The sequence below is a fragment of the Chionomys nivalis genome, chromosome 10, assembly GCF_950005125.1.
Source record: "Chionomys nivalis chromosome 10, mChiNiv1.1, whole genome shotgun sequence".
Classification (NCBI taxonomy): Eukaryota; Metazoa; Chordata; class Mammalia; order Rodentia; family Cricetidae; genus Chionomys; species Chionomys nivalis.
The window spans coordinates 80711162-80732769 of record NC_080095.1 but is presented as its reverse complement, the minus strand read 5'-3'; positions in this window follow the sequence as shown (position 1 = coordinate 80732769).

The window sequence follows — 21608 nt, the reverse complement described above, 5'->3', positions numbered from 1 at the left end:
TTAGCTGTGATTACACAGCTGCAACCAGCTTATTTTTAATAGGAAGACATCATCCTACAAATGAACCTGACCTTCCCATTGTTCTTGTTATTGTTTGAGTCTGAAATAGTCCCTGAAGGTTCATGTATTGCGGGCTTAGTACACAGCATAGACTTTTGACGAGTAACTGGATCCTAAGGGCTCCGTCTAATTTGGGGATTTATACAATGGCATTATTAGGAGGTGGGCTTGGTTGGAGGAAGTAGATACTGGGTCGTGCCTGACAAATATCTACCTCATTCTTCCTCAGCCCTCTCACTCTCTTTCCCCAGGGCTCTCCCTTGACCACTATATCTGTGAACCTCTGCTCCCTGTACCACTCATTGGTACATCAGCCCCACTGTGACCAAGAAAAGATATGGCTGACCCAACATGGGCTGAAACCTGGAAAATCATGGAACAAGAGAGTATTTTTCTCCTTTGAACTTGTTCCTCTAAGGTATGTGTCACAGCCAATAGAAAGTCTAATATTTTCCCCACAAACCAGAATTCATGTACAATACAAACAGTCTCACTCAGTAAACAGAGGCAGTAAACTTACTATGTTCCTTGGAAATCCTGTAGGTAAATTTATTAAATAACCGCACTCATCAGAACACACACACACACAATACTCAAATTATTTATAGCTTCCATCAGAAGATAAAAATCCAATTAAATTTATAGGTGTCCTGGCTTGATACAAATTCACTCAGAAGTGTTTCAAGAAAATCCACGTCCTTTACCTCTTAATTATTTTCCCCTCAAGGCAAACTTTACAGACAAACCCTACACTGCCCTTCCCATCAACTTGCTCCTGTGCACCCCCCTGACAGGTCTTCGTCCCTGGAGATGAGCGTGCCCCTGTGCTGTAGGTAGAAGGAATGATCTGTAAGACCCTTTCCGTCTTTCCAATCACTGTTCATGGGAATGTGAGCCACTGCCAACTCTGAGAAGCCATCACTGTTCACATGTTGTGTCCACTCTACCTCACAGTTGAGACTACAGCCTGACATACAAACCTCACAGTTGAGACTACAGACAGACATACAAATCTCACAGTTGAGACTACAGACAGACATACAAATCTCACAGTTGAGACTACAGCCAGATATACAAACCTCACAGGTGAGACTACAGCCAGATATACAAACCTCACAGGTGAGACTACAGCCAGACATACAAACCTCACAGTTGAGACTACAGCCAGACATACAAACCTCACAGGTGAGACTACAGCCTGACATACAAATCTCACAGTTGAGACTACAGCCAGACATACAAACCTCACAGGTGAGACTACAGCCAGATATACAAACCTCACAGGTGAGACTACAGACAGACATACAAACCTCACAGGTGAGACTACAGCCAGACATACAAACCTGCTCACTGTGCAGGCGGTGAGAGGGCTTTGGGGTTGGAGGAGCACACGTCACGTGGCTGATTCCGTACCAGTGTTCCCTCACTACTGCACTGGCTCACATCAATAAGAGGAGGGGGAAGGGGCTTTCTGTGCAAAGTATGATCAAAGTCTGCAGAAATAGAAGTGAGTACAGAGTTTACTAAAGAAATGGTAAACTAAAAATGGAAGGGGCCAAAAGTAACCTGAAGGGACAGAGAGGGTGATGGAGACTAGATTCTAGGTCAACACAAAGGACACTGAATTAAAACAACAGCGAACAGCATAGGAAGCTGGAAGGTGTAAACTTCACTAACACAAACGTCCTTGGTATAAACAAAAACAAAACCAGAACAAAAGAGAAACAAAAACCCCTGCTTTTCCTTTAACCCACTCAGCACATAAATAAGATGCTGACTTGCCTCCAGCAGGCTGTTTTAGCCGTCCATTTTGATTTCTTTATGGGACATTTCACTACCTGACTGGAAGTGAGTAAGCAGAAGTGGGGGGTTTCTGAAGCTCTACTGTTCCTTATATAGGTGAAGAGAGAAGTTACAGCCTGGCGGCTGAAGCCACCACACACTACACGCTTGCACTACCCCTTTTTTTGAAGCTAAATTTGGAGCTTGCAAAACCTCCTGCTTAAAAATATCTCCCCAAAGACTTCTGCTTATTGTTCATATTTTCTCTGTCTTGTGCAACTCAGGTCCTCACTTATAAATATTTTTGCAATATTTTTCTTTATGTCAAAAATATAAAAGGATACACTTGATACATAATCCTTCAACATGCTTTACACAGTAGAATTACTGACAAAGAACGATTGATATTCCTTTAAGTCTAGAGACAACTCCTCTCATTTTTGCTGTGTTTCATTCACATACATGAGTTATTAAATAAAATTTAGTCACCTAACAATAAGTTGTGGCTAGACCTCACTTAGCTACTAGGGACAAGGAACATCCCTAGCAGTTTTTTTTTAACATAGGACTTATATTTTCCTTTTAGAATTTCAATTTTATTCATACTATGCAAGAGTGAACTTGTTGCTTGATATGAAACATAAAGTCATTTTAAAGACTGCATTAATCCTTTTGTAAAAAGCATGTTTAAGCAGAAAACGATAATCTTATAGAATTCGCTAACATGTATGTAGAATATTTACATATGTTCTTTATACTATTAAAAACTTTTAAAATTGAAGATGAGAATAATAGACACCAATGAAGTGTGGTCACCTTTCCTTCCCAACCCCTCGTGTGCTTCATTAGCCAAATGTAAAGACTTTTAGACAACCATTAATTAATGTCAGATGATAACGAGGCGAGTGGACTTCCTGTCAACAAATGACTAAGATATTTTTTAAAACAAAGAAGTGGAAAGGCTACAAAATGTGTTGCTTGTATCAATAGTCTTAACGCTGTGGTGACATCCAACTCTTGATTCTGCGAGCAAATGTGGAAGCCCTAACAAGGAGCAGCGTGAACGGGAAGCTTCGGGGATTTGTGTGGTTCGTGTGAGTATCACAGCGTAGGTTAAGATACAAGTATATGGTAAATTATATGCTTAATGATGTTGAAATTAATGGGGAAACAGCAATTATAAAACCCTGGCAACAGTCATGAAATTGACAAACCTAGGGTATTTTCAACAGTGATGATTAAAGAAATGCATTTCTACTTTCAGTTTTAGATGTGCTGAGAGTGGGAACATGTTTGTTTGGGTGAGCGGGGTTTGTGGGTGACGTATGTGAAGGGTGGGATCATGTTTGTTTGGGTGAGCGGGGTTTGTGTGTGATGTATGTAAAGGGTGAAAACATGTTTCTTGGGTGAGCGGGGTTTGTGGGTGATGTATGTAAAGGTTGGGAACATGTTTGCTTGGGTGAGCAGGGTTTGTGTGTGATGTATGTAAAGGGTGGGAACATGTTTGCTCGGGTGAGCGGGGTTTGTGGGTGATGTATGTGAAGGGTGGGAGCATGCTTGTTGGGTGAGCAGGGGTGGTGTGTGAGGTGTCTGTGTGGAGAGTGGGTGCATGTTAGGTTGCTTGGGTAGGGGGCTGTGAGTATAATGTTTGTGTGGCTGGTGGGAGGATGCTGGAGGGTGCAGATGTACCATCTCTTCTTTATTATCTACGGAAACACTTTCTCATGCAATAGTGATAAGGGAATAAATTTTAAAATTGTAAAATCTTCTAGAGAACAGTTTATATTTATGAAGGTATGTGGAAATTTAAAATAACCATTGCCGTTCCCTTAACAACTCTATCTGTACAAACCCAACATGAAGAAGGAGAGAAACACGCAGCACATATGAAGAGGTATCCCCTTGAAATAGCAAAACACGTCAACAAGCAATCTGTGGTTACTTGGGAATGGCTGACCAGTAACAGACCCCTAATAAAAGCCAAATTAGGCAGAGCTCAGTGAATCCTGTGGAGGAGGAGGGGGTAGGACACCACAAAGACAACCACAAAACCTACAACGTGGACTCATAGGGTTACACGGAGGTTGGAATGACAACCAGGGAGCCTGCATGGGACTGACCTAGACCCTCTCATTCATGTGACAGCTGTGGGATCCCAACAGTGGGGGTGGAGCAGGGCCTGTCTCTGACTCTGTTACTTGCTTTGGGGCCCTCTCCTCCTGCTGGCTACTTCAGCCAGCCCTAATAAAGAGGAGGTGCCTAGTCTCACTGCAACTCGCTATGTCATGGCTGGCTGATATCCAGGAGAGTCCTGAACTTTTCTGAAGAGAAACAGAGGAGAAGAAGTGAATGGGGGAGGGGGTCCTGGGAGGAGAGAAGCCAGAAGAAACTGTAGTTGGGATAGAAAATCATACAAAATTAAATAAAAAAAATTAAAAAGTATGTAAGCAGCTGTCCACATAAAATAATGAGCCACATTTACAAGTTTTCATCTAAATGATGAAATAAAGGCTTATTTGCAAAAATTCTAGGAGAACATCTGTGTGTGTGTATGTGTGTGTGTGTATGTGTGGGTGTATGTGTGTATGTATGTGTGTGTATATGTGTGTGTATGTGTGTGTATGTATATGTGTGGGTGTCTGTGTGTATGTATGTGTCTGTGTGCATGTGTGTGTGTATGTGCATGTGTGTATGTGTCTATGTGTGTGTGTATTAGCTATCTCTGCACTGCTGTGTCATGTGGTCAGGGGAATTATAAGACACTTATGCTTTTTAGCATTATCACAGCACATTTAAATTTAAAAAGAAAGATTTTTTTCATTTTGAGACAAAGAAAAGATGAAGAAACTTCTAATAATGACCTTCCAGCTTCAGGCGCTCACACAACGCTAACAGCTACCTGCCTTCTCAACAACACTCTGCTTACTGTTAAATAAAGTCCTTGTCAAGGATTAATAGGTGTTCAAGAGTTAACTTCCCTTTTCAAGGAACTACAATTAAAAGAGCCACTTACAAAGGAATTCACAAGCATGTTTCTTAATTCATATTTAACTTGTAAGTAACATCCCCATTAGTACTTGAAACCGAGACTTATCAGCCATATCAGGAAGAGCATTTATTGAAATCTTAATCATGGGAGTGGGGCCACTTTAATTCAACTTTCGAACATTTTTTTAGCTTTAGAAACTAAGAAGAACCCGTACCTTTTTTTAAGGAAAGAAAGATCATCTCTCTAAGGCACACTAGCTTATTTCTGCCAGAGACTATAGCTTTGAGAAGTTTCCCATTACATGATCATGTGATGGAGACAGAACAGGACGCCCTCTTCAACAAAGTGGATTCAAATGCTCTGGAAATTGGGAGTTTTGCATTCAGCATGACTTTTAACAGTTTTACGAAAGCAAGCTCTAATTATATTTAAACATGAGAGATCACCACCGACCTTAGCAAGGAATCTCACTTCCTCTGAGAAGAGGAACGGTTCCCTGACAAGATTTCAAATCTCTCACAGGGGATCAGGTTGGGTCCTCCAAGGGAGACTCACTTCCCTAGCTGGAAAGAGAGGGCGAGCATTGTTGTGTTCTCACCAAACGTGCAAGTCCTTTAGCTTTGTTGAAGAAGCGTCTGAATAAATGAGCATTTTAAAATTCAATTTTATAGGTAAGAAAACAGATTAGAAGGGTCAAGGTTTTAAAGAAAAATGCTGGGACTGACTGTCAAATAATGGCCTTCAGACTCCTAGGTCATCAGACAGGGGGGTCATCTCTAACATCAAAGCCAAGCTTTCTTAGCAAGAGTGTTAGCAATGACAAAGGGTGACTGACTGAGGCTTGTGCCCCAAAAGCACAGAGCAATCCCACTGTCAAGCCAAGGCCACCCCATCACAAGGGGCACTAAGGATGGAAGCATCTTTTATTTTCTTTGTATAAACAACTCTTAAAAAATATTCTGGGTCTTGACAAATATTCTTCAGGCCTCACCAAATATTGGCAGATGACTAAAAACAGGAGTTTTTAAAAGGAATCTTCTTCTCCCTTTTAACCTATTATTCTTGCAAATGACTTAGACCAGTAAAATCTAAGTAATGGAAATTTAGTTTAGTAATCATCTCAGCAATTTGCCCAGTATTTTGAGAGCATTTAAGTTTTGAATTTTTTTTTTACTACAAAGAATCCCTGTTGTGTAGAAGATTCCTGTGGAAGATGGCTTCAGTGAGAACAATGTAACTCTTTAAGGAGAACTAAATCTACCTACAAAATTAATTAGGACAAAGACACGCCTCTAAAAATCAAGAAAGTTAGAGCCAACACTCTTAAAATAATTCCTCTTATTAAACCACAATCAGATGCTATATTCTCTGTAGTAAAATGGCGGCGATGCTGCATTCCGCTGCCTGCAGCTCCCACAACAATTCTCTGTCATGATCTTTTTTTTTTAAGAAAAAAGTATATTGCACCGAGTATTGCTAGAATTGGTCAGTGTGTATGAAGTATAGCAGTGTCTTGTCAGGCCAACGGAGTACATAAATTTGGTATAGTTGTGGTAAATATTTTGGCAGTATGTGTATAAAGTCTTAAAATGTTTATATACCTTGACCTAATAGCAATTCTAGGAATTTATCTTAGGTAAACAGTACAAGTACTAGAAAAAAATTATGGGCAAAGGACTATAATCCACAATTTATAATAGTCAAGTACTTGAAAGAATCTAGTTATAAAACAACATTAATAGATTGGCCTAATAAATTGCCATGCCCACAAACTACATTCCAAGGAAACACATAAAAGCACTGTTTTAGAACACGGAAAGTATTTGGGATCTGCTCTCAGGAAACCGGGAAAGGGACAGGCCAGAGCCACTAAGCGTGGACAATTGTCATATGTACGTGCACTGGCTGGTCTTCAGAAGAGCCGACAACCGTCAGCATCTCTTCCTCATGCCTCTGTGCCATCCTCTCCAATGGGATGTACTACCATCACTCCTGATGTTCTTAAAGGATACTGCAGCTTCTGCCTCCCTCTCCTGCATTACCTCACTCTAAAAGAAGGAAGCAATGAAGGGCCTGTCGAGCAAAGAACTGAGGCTTCCAACGACGGCCAGTGAGGAACCGAGTCTCCAATCAACAACCAAGCCAGCAAGCCAAGCATGCACATGGAACTCTCACCTACCCATCCCTCTAGGGTAGCACAGCCTACATCTCTCTGTGGACACAGATGCGATAGAATTAAGGTTCTGATGAGAAACAGAGGGGTAGGAAGGCCTTCGGGGGCGTCAGGGTGAGGGCACACCTCTGCAGAGTAATTAACTTTCTGACTGCTTGTCTCTCTTTTAGAAATAGGAAATGTTTTTGAACTTGTCTAAATGTGTATTTTTATGACTGGCAAAAAAAAAAAACAGCTTGTAATATGCCAACAGGACCCAAAGGCACAGAAGAGACATTTTCAGCAAAATACCCATCTCTGCTTCAAAAGGCCAAAGCGAGAGAGTTTCCCAAGGGATCAAAAGAATAAAAAGCTTTTCCTTAATCTACTGTATTTTCCACGCAATCACTAACTTTCAAAAACTACATTGTTCGGAGACCACACCTTAAGTCACATCAGGCCCGTGCCTGTTTTGTTGCTGCATGCCTGGAGTTCTTTGAGGATATAGACAGTGTCCCCCTTTAGATGCTGCGCACATACATACGTACGTACGATCTGATCAAAGCAGATTGATGATAAAGCCAGGAAACCTTCATGACATGGGAAGGAACAAGGCTTCTCTCATTAGCAAACGCAGACAAAGGTTAACACAGATCACTCTTTGCGCATCGTTTCCTCCCTCAATGCAGGATTCAGCCATTAGTAGCAAATCGCGTGGATGTATTTGTGTGTGTATGTGTGTGTGTGTGTGTGTGCACGCACGCACGCATGTACGTGTGTGGAAAGAGAGAGATTATATAAGCCTTTTTGGCTCAATCTCACATAAATCCCTGCACATAAAAAAGACTAAGGCTCTTTCTAAGGCATCTATAATTTAGCTTATCTCATATTAAGTTTTATTTTAAAATTGACCAAAATAGGTATTAGATTTCCTATTCAAATGTAGATTTAAATGAGGGAAACTTGTGAATTATTAAGAACAAATAAAATAACACATGTATTAGTAGATATGTGTCCTTTCCAGTCCTTTATTTTTCAAAAGTAACCAATAATATCAACTTTGTTAACCAATAACCCCACTGGCAAACTATACTACGAATGTAACCTTTCCAATTATCTTTCAGAAATAGCATCTTATAGTTTTAACTATAAAACAGTATTAACACTAGACTCTTCCAAAATGATGACAAATAAGAACGCCCTTTCTGGTCAGTTTGCTCTGGGTGGACAGCATCATAAAACATGCCTGACTTTGAGAATCTGCGTGACTTCCTTCTTCCTGCGACACAATGGGCAGGCATGAGTTACCACAGTCGTCAATGAATCTTTTTATGAGTGTTGTACATAAAGGATTAAACTATGGCCATCGCAGACTGCACACGAGTTTCTCCAAGTGAGGCCCATCTCTGTGATAACTGATTTCATATCGGGGAAGCACAGAACATGACATTTCCCTCTGATGGGAGTTTCAAAACGCATCAGTTCCCAACATGACTAAGGAATTTGAGTGAGAGGCATCCTGACCCTCTCACCTATCAACCTGAACTGAAAATAAATTCTAAGAAGCCACACCATGCATTCCTTAAAGGCCATGAGGCTAGACAGAGGCACATATTTCCCTGTGTAAAGAGTTCTGCTTACGGCAGATGCCAACTGTCATAGCATCAAGGATGCAATTAAGAAACATGAGTCCGCGAGACTGTTAATAAAACAGTGACTTTGGATTCTGGCTGACGCTTTCTGTATGATGTTGAATAATTACAGTCCAAAGCCACTGTAAAACAAGATAAAACATCTACTTTATAGAGCTGTTATTCTCTTGTGGGTCTGCTGGACTATAGAATAATTATCACAGTTCCTGGTCCTACGTAACAACAATGAGCCCATAGCTATTATTACAGTGGTGTACCGGCTCTAACCTCACTGATTCTATAGACGAATTCCTTTCTTCTTTACAATGGGTAAGGAAAACAACTGCTGGGCGCTCGCTAAACTCACAATGCTGGAAGCCCTGGGACTCTACAGAAATTATTACACAAGAGGCCCTTCAGAGGTACTCAGCGATCTGTTACCCACTGCCTGGCCGATGTCTCAGGAAGGAAAGTACACAATGCTTCCATGCCTGCGTGGGGAGACTGGAGCCTCCAGCACTTGCCTAAGAAGTGGCGTTCCCCCGTGCAAACATGCTGCTTTCAGAGCTCTTAAAACGAGGCTGTGTTTGAGTTGAGCTCTTACAGTGTGAAGAGCAGCAATGTTTAGCTGTACTGTTTTATCTAAACAGAGGGAGAGCTGCACAGAATTAAAATTCAGCCAGTGTCTGTGTTTAGCCCTCGGCTACTGGAAATCAGCCCCAGCTGCATCAGGCAACCCATGACTGCCCATTCTCAAGGAGCCCCATCATGTATGTAAAATCCAGGGGTACCATATCAAAGCTGGGCTATGAACAATCAGTGAGCCAACAGTGTTCTCATTATTTATAGTAATTACATCTGTATAGAAGACTGTAATTAACCAAAAAGTTAAGCAAACATACGCTAAATATGGAAAATCCTAGCGCATCACAGCCCAGCGAGTATAACTAGGTTTTAAGGGGAACACAGGAGGTGCTGTTGAGGAACACGCCGCATCCTTACTTAAGTGCCAATCTTAAACCCTTGGCCATCAGGACACAATGACTTTTGAACAGTACTCTGACCTGTGCATGGATGCCTCTGAACCTGGAAAAGGACTTTTTGGTGTTACTCGGCAGAAAGCTAATAGCAAGATAAATTAACATTTTACTGGGGTTTAATTGGAAGTGGCTGTTCTCAACAATATGTTTATCAAACAGTGTGACTGGCAAAATGTATTACTGTAGCTGCAGTTATCCAAATTACATGCTGTCTAAAGCAAAAAGGGCAAAAGCCAGCTGGCTCATAGAACGTGCATTTTCTAGACAGCCTGCAGCTGCTTCTGATTAAGCCACAGCGCAGAACTCCAGCGATCTATTTTTAGCCATGGGAGCTTATTTTTAGGACTCACGCGTCCAAGGCATAGGGCATTTACATTAATAAATGAAAACCACCTTCGATTAGGAAGACGTTTATCTGACACTTTGCTCTGGTCTATGGCCACACAGAAGAGCCTGCAATCAGATACAGCAGCCTGGAAACCTAGATTTTAAACCATGTGTCTTCTCTGCCAATTTCAGAATCCTCAGGGAAGGACACAGGAAAAATGGATCCTCTCTGCATCATGACACAATCAAGAAAAGATACAAGAAGAAATTACATCCCCAGGCCAGGAGGCAAGCACAGGTACTTGCCCATTTTACAGATGCTGTGGGTAAAACAATGAAGAGTGTTGTGGGGCTCCAAGGCCCTGTCTATATGCAGGAGTCGAGGCTCTAATAAATTTTAAATTTTATTTCATCAAAAATTGCAATAACAATATATAAGGGAGGTCCCAAGAATCTTGACTGAGGTTTATTAGAACACTCCAGAACAGCATAAAGATGATGAATAAGAAGCCTTGTTTCCTCTAACTGAAGTCTCTAACATGCTTTTTTTTTTTTTTTTTTTTTTTTTTTTAACCACCACTTGATAAAATTCTCACCCTCAGGTTGGGATGTGATACAACACTTGGGCGGCCACGTAAAGGAAGCGGAGAACTGAAAACACACAAAGGCACGCACATTCTAGGCACTACAGGACTTCTGTTTAAAGAAACACAGCTACAGCAATGATCTACTATGTCTGATGCACAGCCTTGGTCGTTCTGTCCCAAAGATTCCCACCACTGCTCCTTGCCCAGAAACCACAGTCTTCTGTCCCAGCATCCCTAGCTGACTCTTCTTTGTGAACCGGATGCTCACTCTCTCGGAGGTGCTTCTTGCTCTTGCCCCATTGGCCGCTCTTACAATATTGTGTATTCACTGTAACAGAAGTAATCACCAGGGCTGTGCTTCATGGCTGTAACTCAATGTATGCTTCTTTAGAAGTGCAAGTACTCTTTTTATAAGGATGTATTTTATGTGTGTGAGTGTTTTGCCTGCATGCCTGTGTGTGTACCATGTGCACACCTGGTACCTACGGAGGCCAGAAAAGGGCACTGGATTTTCTGTAACTGGACTCCCAGGTGGTTATGAGCAACACATACTGTTGGGTTTTATATATACAGAGTCTCTGTAATAGGAGCAAGTGCTCTTAACCACAAAGCCATCCCTTCAGCCTCTAATGCTATTGTTTTACACATTATCTGCATCTTTCCAGCTCTGCTGTGTGCTCAGTCCTTGTGGAACTCAGCTCCCTTGTGCACATTGCACAGTCAGCACTGACCAGCATTCACGAGTGTTTGCTGGGCACACAAGCATGGTGGCATTCGGGAGAGGAGCAGGCCCAGCAGAACACCCTGTTCTCTTTGGGTGAACGCCTTCATCTTCTTCAGCATGGACTAGGAAGACACCAGAGATTGCCTAAGTGGCTTTGCAAAAGGGACCACATCAAACAGTAGCCATAGAACGCTCTGAGCATCTCAAAAGGAGAGCAGGGGGCTATTGATGCTTCCACCGAAGCTGATCATTTTGACTCATAAGCAGAAAAACTCAAATGGCTGCAATATGCTTGAAGCTGGACCTTCCTCAATGCCCAGCATTGCTATACTTCCAACAAACATCAGAGCTGATCTACTAACTATGGCTCTATTTCCAGCAAACATCAGAGCTGATCTACTAACTATGGCTATATTTCCAGCAAACATCAGAGCTGATCTACTAACTATGGCTCTATTTCCAGCAAACATCAGAGCTGATCTACTAACTATGGCTATATTTCCAGCAAACATCAGAGCTGATCTACTAACTATGGCTCTATTTCCAGCAAACATCAGAGCTGATCTACTAACTATGGCTATACTTCCAACAAACATCAGAGCTAATCTACTATCAACAAATGATGAAAACTGTAGAAGAATTTAATTAGCTAAAACCGGTTTATCATATGTGCACTAGAATTTGAGGAGAAAAATGAAGGTGTAGGTCATTAGCCTACAATGACTCTTGAACCGCATCTGATTTAGAATCAAGGCCTCAAAGCTATTTCCAAACTCTCATCGTCACAGAAGATGGGTTATCAGGCCTCGTCCCACAAACAGAAAACACAGGAAGCCCAGCCCAACAGGAGCTCTAGGGAGATGCTTTGAAACAGATAAAATGCTGCTGCACACGCGTTGCTGACGACAGGACTTCCAGATCGCTAATCACAGACTGACATTTTTCCTCTTTATTATTAGGCATCTTCCTTCCTCGGTTTTAATAACATGCTTTCAAGTTTCCAGGGGTCTTTGCACATTGTGGCTGGTAACTACTTGAGTGCATTCGAAGTAATTATGGTCATATTTGCTATCAGGACATCAAGGGGGAGGCCATCCTGTGTGAAAATGTCAGGGAGTATTTCTTCCTTGTCCCTGACGTCATTGCCACGCAGTCTTCACAAAGACAGCTAATAATGAAGGGTTGCCAAGAGTTCTCACCCCCAGACTGTCACAGAGGACTACGCATTAAAATGATGATCTTGGTTATAAATAAAAGGTATGATTTCATTATAAACATATAAAACATGTCAGTTTATTCCATGAGAGTCTTTCCCATGTCCAAATTAGAAGGAAAAAGAAAGAACTGTAAACTGATGTCCGACTTTAAGTTTAAAAGTGATCACCATACTGACTTTGAGGTCCCTGATATTGGAAGTTTATAGATCGTAGAATACAAAAAAGAAAGGGGAAGGGACTTTTTATTATGTTTTTACATTTATTTCATGTGTACGTGTATACACAGCATGCTTGCAGAAGTCAGAGGATGGCTCTCAGAAGTTCTACTATGCGTATCCTGGGAATCTTCATCTGCTGGACCAGCCCTCAGGCCGTGACTGGTCACAATAAGCCTAAGTGGCTCATCTGGGTTACATATGCCACCAGGACAAATATATTTGCCATCAGGGCTCTAGCCAACAGCCTCCAGTCCTAACGGTAAAATGTGGCTTATATTTGAAATAGATTTAAGAATGTGGTGCAAGCCTACTTACCCTATTTGACTCAAACAAAACCTTCTTAACTGAAATTCATTACAAAAATTAACGTATCCAAAACTTGTGATTACATTAATTGTAAACAATTCAATACATTTGAGTTTGTGAAAAAAAATAGCAATCTCTTTACCAATCAAAGCCTTTTCCATTGTACTATAAATATTATCGGCTCCATAATTACATCGCGGTATTTATAGTTACAGCAGGAAAGGCATCCAAACAGCTCAGTTGCAGTAGGTACTCAACAGACATCTGATGAGCACCTTGATCTTACAGCGCTCCACTGGCTACACTTACAGTTCCCAACCATCCACAATAGTCAAAGGAGCCATCAGGCCTGCGCAGGAGGAGCTCATGCTGTCCTCCCTGTAAAGACAGTCCTCTGCTTCTCCTGGGCTTCACCTACTCTGATTTCACCCCAAAGAAATTTAATCTGGTTTATCTCAAACGGCTGCACAGTCAACAGCAGCTAGACCTGGCGTCAGTCCTTCCGTTCTGCGATCTGGCCCGGGTAACGGTGGCGTTAATAGAAGATGATCACGTCTCACACGAGGTTAATCAATAACAAAGGAAAGTGTATGGTAAGCCAAAGTCAGAAGTGTTCTTCCAGAGGTGGGCAAAATCCAGCTCTGACAGGAATGTGACCCAGACTAGTTTGTTCTGAGGTTCAGCGTTCCCTTGTATAAAATGGGGGCCACAAAGGACCTAGGTTGTGGATTTGGTATTGGAAAACAATATGCAGCAACCTACGAGAGAGGCTGTGGTACAGCTCATTGGGAGAATGCACGTCTAACGTGTACAAGGCCTTGGGTTTGACCTGTAGAACCACCCCCACCACAGCAGCAAAATATACAAAAAAGTCTGTTAGGTAAAAAGGTGATTAATAAAGGTTTGTTGATCCCAGTGTAAAAGAGGAAAGCGGGTCAATAACAGGCATGCTCCTGCCATACGTGGTCAGGCGTGTTCAGGGTAATACTCCTGCCATATGTAATCAGACATGTTCAGGGTGGCGCTCCTGCCATACGTGGTAGGGCATGTTCAGGGTAGCGTTCCTGCCGTATGTGATCAGGCATGTTCAGGGTGGCGCTCCTGCCATACGTGGTCGGGCGTGTTCAGGGTAGCGCTCCTGCCATATGTGATCAGGCATGTTCAGGGTGGCACTCCTGCCATACATGGTCAGGCGTGTTCAGGGTAGCGCTCCTGCCATATGTGTCAGACATGTTCAGGGTAGCGCTCCTGCCATATGTGATCAGGCGTGTTCAGGGTAGCGCTCCTGCCGTATGTGATCAGGCGTGTTCAGGGTAGCGCTCCTGCCGTATGTGATCAGGCGTGTTCAGGGTAGCGTAGCAGTAGACCAGTGTTGCCTCTCAGTGGTTTCAGCAATTTTTCTACTCCTTGCCTGCAAGACATATTCTTTCTTTCCTTCTACTTTTCAATGCTCTTCACAGGTATTTAAAAGGCTGTACCCAAATCATCTACAAGTAAACTAGTCCTTAAAGGAATCCATCCACTGGACTGTTAAGCACATTATATGCCCTATAAAAAGTCTGTATGCAACAAATTAGAGATTCACACAGCTGTGGTGTGTCCAGTGGAAAAGAGTGCAACCTGCATCTTAAAAATGACATACATAAGAAAATCTAAAAGCATATAATTATAGGTATGTATATATGTAAGCAGAAGACAGCACTTAGACATAGACATCTATCTATACCATAAATTAAGGTGAAAATACATATGAATCCAGATGAAACAACTTTATATTTCTTACAGTATTTATTGTCTGTCTTTCAGTTATAATTTTCTATCTAATTATCTATTTCCTTGACAGCATACACTTTCTTCTATGTGGCCTTTTCCATTATTAAGGGAATGTATTTTTAATGCAATATCTCAGCATTTCTGGGTGATATAGTGTATGGAATATATGAGGAGCACTTGAACTAAATTTATGCCAAGTCAGTGCTACTCCTACCCCTCAGCTTGACCTCTTCTCAGAAGACTAAAAACTTATATGATTAAAATATTTCCATGTGTACCCAGAAAACAAAATGCATTCCTTTAAAAAAGAAAAGAAGGGAGGGAGGGAGAGAGGCAAGGGAGGTGAGAAGAGCAGAAGAGGAGGGGAGGGGAGGGGAGGGAAGAGGAGAGGAGAGGAGAGGAGAGGAGAGGAGAGGAGAGGAGAGGAGAGGAGAGGAGAGGAGAGGAGAGGAGAGGGAGAGAAAAAAGAGGAAAATAAAAAGAAGAATACTCACACACCCCACAGTCCTATCCTTTCTTTCTTATAACACAATCCTAGTCAAACACACACACACACACACACACGCACACACAGAGAGAGAGAGAGAGAGAGTTCTATCCTTTCTTTCTTATAACAGGATCCTAGCCAAAAGACACCTTCTTGTATATAAAAAGAATTACACAAGAGAAAGTCCAAAGACAACCTTCCCCTGGGAAATGTTCATTTACGTCACTGAGGTCCTCCTTGTTTCTGATCTAATTTGCAACTAAAGAATATTTTAAATAAACTAAAATTTAGGGAAATGAAATAATAAGCTCTTTTGCACATTTTAGGAAGCAAGATTTATAAACCTCTATAAGGAGAATTTCCCAAACAGTGACTATTTATTGTAGGTAAGCCTTCTTACACAAACCCTTACCTCCCTTTGTCCCCTCTGACTGCCAATTAACAGCTGCACTAACAGGCACTCCTGTTCACATGACAGACATCATCAGCCGCAGGTTTTCACAATACAACAGATTGTTTTCTATAATTCAATCAAGACTTCATGAGAACATGACTTTGTTGGCACAAAAACTTCTCATTTGCCAATCACTGGTTTCAATAACCAAATCATCAAAATAAAGATCATTATTTAAAACTTAACTGAAAGACACTTCAATATTTGTGTCTATGTGCACTAAGTCCAAAAATCGTTGTCAATGAATGCCTGAATTCCTAACTCAATAAAAAGGATGTATGCGCCAATCTTCCCTGTACATACCAAACCCTCAACAAAAGGCTTCAGAAAAAAAGTTAAATTAAATACAGCATTACTTTTAGACTCACAAAAAAACATTCACAGCATGCATATGGTTATATTTTCAAATAGTTTTTCACATAACAGAAAACTAAAGAACATTATCAGAAAATAAAACAAGACCCTGGCAATAATTCTGAATGAGAAGATTACATGCAAACACTCACATGTTCTCACGTTATTTTGTGGACAGAATAAAATATCAAGTAATGTTACAACTGAGCACTATCAAATACATGCTGAGAATCTGCTCTCTCCTCTGGGCTGCCACAGTTTCTTGTCTCTTTTCACTTCATGGTTCATGCTGTACCACAATTTTAATTTTACGTGTCTGTCTTTCCAGCAAGACGCAGATAGCCAGAAATGGGAAAATGAAGCAATTTTAATTTCTATATCCAAACTTTTTCTGACTTGAAAAATAGAAAACTAATGATCTGGGATGGAAGGACTGGGATGGAAGGATGGAAGCTAAATCTATCAAATTGTGTGTACATACACATATATTAATAATTAAAATGATAGTAATATTATTATTACTAATTGAAATAGTATAATATGAAATATATGGAATAAAATGTACTAAAATACCTATTTATATAAAAAAATTCAACATACAATAAAAACAAAATTTAAAACAAGCTTGAAAAGACAGAATAATATTTAGTAAATCTTATTATTATTATAAATTAAAGAAAAGTGGATCAAAATTTATATCATTGTATTGTTATTATTAACTATTTTATTTATTAGGACAGACATGGTGATTTATGCCCCTAATTCCAGCACTTGGTAAGTGGAGGCAGGAGAAGCACAAGTTTAAGGCCAGCCTTGGCTACAGAGTGAGTCTAAGGCTAGCCTGACCTATGTGAAATCTATCCCTGTATATTTACACACATGTATACACACACACACACACACACATAAAATTTGGCTGATAAAGGCCTGACACCATGTCTGATGACCTCAAAGGAGAAAGCCTACTTCCTCTGATTTCCATGTTTGCTGCAGCACACACATGATGACCACCCCACACATATGTACATACATGAATAGATGTAACTTTTTAAGTAGCTCATAACTTAGCATAAAATAGAAACGAAAGTTTTCTGACACAATGGCAACTTTCTCATCCTCAAGACAATAGAGGAACAGACTGCGTTTTAAACCATCAGGATTTTGAGATTCTACATACTCTATTCTATGTTTATCCGTGCTTTGCCAGCATGTATGTGTACCACATGCATGCAGTGACCCTGGAGGTCAGATCACCTGCAATTGGGGGTTAGAGGCAGTTGTGAGTTGTCACGTGGGTGCTTAGATTTGAACCTGCGTTTGATTTAACCATGAACCATCTCCCTAGCCCCCAAAAAATGTACATTTTTAATAGTTTAATCTTTCACATTAAGAAAAACAATTATCTTGGAGAAAGAATTTAAGGCATATTATAAGAATATATCTATTAAATAAAAAGGATGATCAGGTCTTTTCTGTGCTTCATAGAGAGTATAAAAACTCTGATGGAAAAACAGAAAATGGAGAAGAAAAATTCCAAAAGAGCACAGATATGCACAAGAGCAAGAAAACTAAAGGAACATGAAAGAAAAATGAACATTAAAGCATTTTATTTATTGAAGCAATGCCAATTAAAACAATAGTGAAAAACTACTTTATACTTATTAAATGAGTTGGAAACCATCTAAGAAACAATATACGGCACTGCCCAAAGTTCTGAGAAAAGGGAAGGTGATAAATCCATGTCACAGCCTCCAGCGATAGACTGAGACAGAGTAGGTAACTCCGACAAAGAGAAAGGCCAGCCAAACAGAAGTCCATGGTTAGGTAATGTAACCGTAGCATGAATCTGTTTCACAAGGGCCATAACAATGGCTGGGGTCTGATCAGCCACCTGAGAGCAAGCTGGTGTCGGAGGACCCTGCCACTGCTGGGGGCCTCACTGATCTGGGTGGTCCATGGCCCTGCAGTTGTGGGAGCTTGGGGTGGTGTCTGTGGCTCCTATTACCACCGAGAGCTGCACAGATGCCCAGGGTCTGGTGAGCCACCAGAGAACATGCTGGTGCCCAAGGGCCATGTTGCCACTAGGGTCATACTGATCTGGGAGCCCTATGCTGCCGCTAGGGTCATAGCAACATCCAGGCCGAGCTGCTGCCTGTCAGAGGCTTTTTGCTGGCTGGTAGAGGCTGAAGGCAGCCATGGCCTGGCAGCTTTCTCTTAAGTTCTGCCAAACAAAACTCCCTCATCCTCAGCAAGACTTCCTACTCTACACCCTTCCTTTCTGGAGAATGTCCCTGGCCCTGGAGGACTGACCTTATCTAAATGCTGTCTCTAAACCAGATGCCTGGTTCATCTTTAGCTTGACCCTGGGCACAGATCCCTGTTAGACTTGTGCTAGGAGCTCGGCTATACGACCCTACCGCCTTGTGATAGATAGGATCATGCGACCTGATGGCTATTAGAGTTTGTCCTCAGGCTCCCCAATCCCATATGTTCCTTACGCTCTGGAATAAAGTTGAGCTGATTCCCTGAAGTCTCTCTCCTGGAGGCGCCCATGTTCATAGGCTGCATACGGAATTTTTCTTTTCCCTCTCCTTCTGCCTCTTTCCCCTCTAGGACTGATGACCAGCAGGCTTGGGGGGTGGGGTAAAGCAGACACCACAGCTGCCAAAGGCCATGTCTGGGTCCATGGTCCCACTGCAGATGGGGTCTGTGGTGGTGTCCATGGCCTGTGTAAGTAGAAGGACTCATTGGGACCATGCTATGCTGAGCCAGCCTTCCCTTCACTGACCCTGAGACAGCGGGCCCCAACCCTGGCAGTGAATGGACACAAAGAAAAGCTAAATTGTCAAACATATTTCTTTAGGCAGACAATATAATCTATTATTCTAATTCTTTTCATGGTATTTGTGTCACCAAGTAAATTATACAACAACTTCAATGAAACTTTTATGTTCTCTATAACTTTCCCTCCAATAATTCTTTCATGACTAATGAGCCTCCCACAAATGTCATATACATACACATGTGCTATGGGAGAATGCTCTTGTACTCTGTAAAAATTTGTCACTTATATAGGTTTAATAAAATGCTGATTGGAAGTAGCCAGCCAGGAAGTATAGATGGGACAACCAGAACAGATGAATTCTGGGAAGAAGAAAGGCTCAGTCTGTAGTCGCCACCCAGCACAGAGGAAGCAAGATGAGAACACTGCACTGAGAAAAGGTACCAAGCTATGGGGCTAAACATAGATAAGAATTATGGGTGAATATGTAAGAGCTAGTTGTTAATAATCCTGAGCTAATAGGCCAAACAGTTTATAATTAATATAAGATACTGCCTGTTTTGTTGAGTTGGACGGCTGCAGAAACTTCTGTCTACATGAATGGGTGCCTTCTGTATTGGGGAATTTGTGGATGCTATGCCCTGGTTAAGCTTTCTTTCCTTTCTGGAAGCACCCAATTTTGCTTATTGAGAGCCGTCAATAACTGCCCTTTCCTTCTGAGAAATTGTGCCAAAGGAAGCTTAGGGGGCAAATCAGTAATGCTGAAAATAATACATAGAGCACGAAAAAAATTTAATTCCTCAAGGTATTTCTTACAAGCTACCAAAGTGTTCAGATTACTTCTTAAAAGGAAAACACAACAGCACTGAGGCTGATCTGCTTTGACACTCAGTCCACCTTGAACACAGAAGGAGGTGTGGAAGGGGCTGGGGAACAGGTCAACAGTGTTCTCAGGCTGTGCAGAAGGCCCAGGACTTACCTCAGTACCTGGAAGAAAGCTAAATCAAAGCAAAAGTCAGGTGCTTTTAAGTCTAGTTTTTCATTTCTGCCTACCTTTCCTAAATCACAGTATTCTGAACAAAACACTTGAAATCACAGAGGGACTTGAAGCCATTTACTCAATTAGAAATTTGATGAGTGATTAGTGGCTTCCCTTCACAAGCACGTGAAAATGTTCCAGGCACAGCTTCTGAAGTGGTGCACACATATTCATTCATTTAACCCTCACAAGGACTTTAGAGGTAAATACAGCAATTAGTGCCCACGCCGCACAAATGAGCAAAGAGAAACGGCTGTAGGGAAGCTGGTAGCATGGAGCCTGATGACACAGGTCTACAAGCTCAGCTACTGCCGAGGCTAAGACAGGAAGATACGAATTCAAAGCCCCCTGGCTACACCAGAGTGAGTTCAAGGCCACTCTGAACAACCTACTGAGATGCTGGCTTCAAATCAAAAGAGAGTTTGGAATTTAGCTGAAAGGCAGTGAGTGGACTTGCCTAACATGGGTTCAACATACAGAAACACACACACACAGAGTCAGCATTAGAACTGAGTTTTAACCTGGGTATACACTCCAGAATCCCACTGGTCTTTTCTAACCTCGTGGACTTCACCCCAGCTGAGCTGTGACAACTTCTCTATTTTCCTTGTCTGAACGGCCTTCCACTCTCAAGAAGAGGCAGTAAGTTTGCAAGAGCAGGGATGGCAGGGAAACAGCAGGCACCCGCAGAACATGAGAATTTTAAATCGCTTGTAATTTACTCTGAATGAAGTCCAAGCGTCTGCATGCAGGTGCACCATGCCCTGTGAGGCAGGAAAGTCTAAGGCAGAAAGAAATCTTTAATAGGGAAGACGTTTAAATAGTGTCATGGCTGACATAAGTAAATATTTTGCAGAAGTTTAATGAAGAAAGAAACGAGATAATCGTTTTAAGAAATCCAGGAAATATAAAATAGTGAGACTTCATAGCGAACTACCTACAAAGGTCAACAAAAATCTCAAGAATCTTGCAACGTGGCATTTTATGAAATTCAAAGCCATGCGGGGGAGGGGAGGGTTGCTGAAAATACGCTCGTTCCAGTCTGCTTGCAGGGAGCTCTGAATGTCCTGCTAGAAGGCAATGGGAGCACACTGCAGAGGCTGACACTTACAGGCTGGGAATGGGGACGGGGCGCGGGACAAGGCACAAATACCTATGCGGAGCCACTGGAACAGGTTTTCCTTGGGACATACAGAAGGTAGTCTGGGGCCAGGAACCTACAGTCGGTCCCCTGGGACATGGTGGAGAAATTCAGTCCACAGTTGGAAGGTGACAGGAAGCCTTGGGTTCACTAAGTGATCTACAATACAGAATTACTGTAGTAGAACTGTTCGGCTGACCCCTTTCTCATTCCAGTTCATTTCTTCACAACGAGGATAATAAACGGATTAGTCTGTAACATTCTAAAGTCCTAAAGAAATGTAAAACTGGTTTCTCAAATTAATATGAAGTATAGGGGACCACCTTTTAAAAGCAGCAAGTCAAAAGTCTTGCTAGAGACAAAGTCTGAGACTTGAACAGCCTCAGAGGACAGATCTTTAGCCAGCCGGATGGTCACCACACACAGAGTGTTCCAAGGTGTGCATCAATTCCAGTTGCAGGGAAACCCAGTACCTGGCTCTCCTTATGAATAAGACAGAGGGCCATACCAAGCCGTGCCTAAGATGCCATCAGTATGCTAGGAGT